Below are 1,424 nucleotides of genomic sequence, written 5' to 3'. Positions count from 1 at the left end.
TGAAGAGGCTTTCCTTTCTCCACTGTATGTTTTTGGCTTTTTTTGTCGAAAATTATTTGCCCGTATAAATATGGGTTTATTTCTGGACTCTCGATTCTGTTCCGCTGGTCCGTGTGTCTGTTTTCCTGCCAATTCCATGCCATTTTGATTACTGTCGCTTTGTAGTATAATTTTCAGTCGGGCAGAGTGATGCCTCTAGCCTCGTTCTTTTTTCTCAGGATGGCTTTGGCAATTCATGTTTTTTTGTGTTTTCATACAAATCTGATGGGTTTTTTTCCATTTCTTTAAAAAGTACTGATGAGATTTTGATGGGGGATACATTAAATCTGTATAATGCTTTAAGTAATAAGGTCATTTTAACTATGTCAATTCTTCCAGTCCAAGAACACGGAATTATCTTTCCATTTCTTTGTATCTGCTTCAATTTCTTTTAATAGGGTCTTGTAGTTTTCTTTATATAGGTCCTTCACATGTTTCGTTAAATTTATTCCTAGGTATTTTATTCTTTTTGTGCAATTGCAAAAAATTATTTTTTCCACTTCTTTTCTGACACTTTGTTATGAGAGTATAGGAACACTATAGATTTTTGAATGTTGATTTTGTATCCAGAGACTTTACTGTATTTGCTTATTGTTTCTCGTAGTGTTCTTGTGGAATCTTTAGGGTTTTCCATATAGAGAATCATGTCATCTGCAAATAGTGACAGTTTGACTTCTTCATTTCCTATTTGGATGCCTTTTATATCTTTCTCTTGCCTGATTGCACTTGCTAGGACCTCCAATGTTATATTGAATAACAGTGGCAATAGTGGACAGTCTTGCCTTGTTCCTGATCTTAGAGGGAAGGTTTTTAATTTTACCATTAAGTATAATGTTGGCTGAGGATTTGTCATAGATGGCCTTTATTATGTTAAGGTACTTTTGTTCTATACCGATTTTAAGTTGATCATAAATGGGTGCTGTATCTTGTCGAAGGCTTTTTTTTGCATCTATTGATATGATCATATGATGCTTATTTTTTAATTTGTTTATGTGCTGTATCACATTAATCGATTTCTTATTTCTTATGTTGAACCATCCCTGTACCTCTGGGATGAAGCCCACTTGATCATGGTGTATAATCTTTTTAATATGTTGCTGTATTTAGTTCCCTAGTATCTTATTTAGGATTTTTGCATCTGTGTTCATGAGAGATATTGGTCTGTAGTTTTCTTTTTTGTGTATTATTTTTACCAAGTTTTGGTATCAGAATAATATTGGCCTCATAAAATGAGTTGGGCAATATTGCCTCCTCTTTGATTATTTTGGAAGAGTTTGAGGAGAATACGTATTAAATCTTTTTTGAATGGTTGGTAGAATTCATTGGTAAAGCCATCTGGTCCTGTAAAGTCCATATTCTTAATAAATTAAACTAGAAGTGTGTAT

General features: G+C 33.4%; 1 protein-coding gene across 5 annotated transcripts in view; it reads left to right on the top strand.

Annotated features, from left to right (window-relative positions):
• The window catches only part of CKAP2 (cytoskeleton associated protein 2), an 18,823-nt gene that overhangs the window by 6,775 nt on the left and 10,624 nt on the right, over window positions 1-1,424 (top strand). Inside the window, exon 1 of one of the 5 annotated variants that reach the window (XM_011370352.2) lies at window positions 7-24. The exons of the other annotated variants lie outside the window; for them this stretch is intronic. The gene's annotated coding sequence lies outside the window, so the exon portion shown is untranslated. Of the gene's footprint in view, window positions 1-6; window positions 25-1,424 lie in introns of those variants that run through there. 5 annotated transcript variants of the gene reach the window in all.

This window comes from Pteropus vampyrus, unplaced genomic scaffold, assembly GCF_000151845.1.
Source record: "Pteropus vampyrus isolate Shadow unplaced genomic scaffold, Pvam_2.0 Scaffold167, whole genome shotgun sequence".
Classification (NCBI taxonomy): Eukaryota; Metazoa; Chordata; class Mammalia; order Chiroptera; family Pteropodidae; genus Pteropus; species Pteropus vampyrus.
This window is presented reverse-complemented; position numbering and strand designations above follow the sequence as displayed.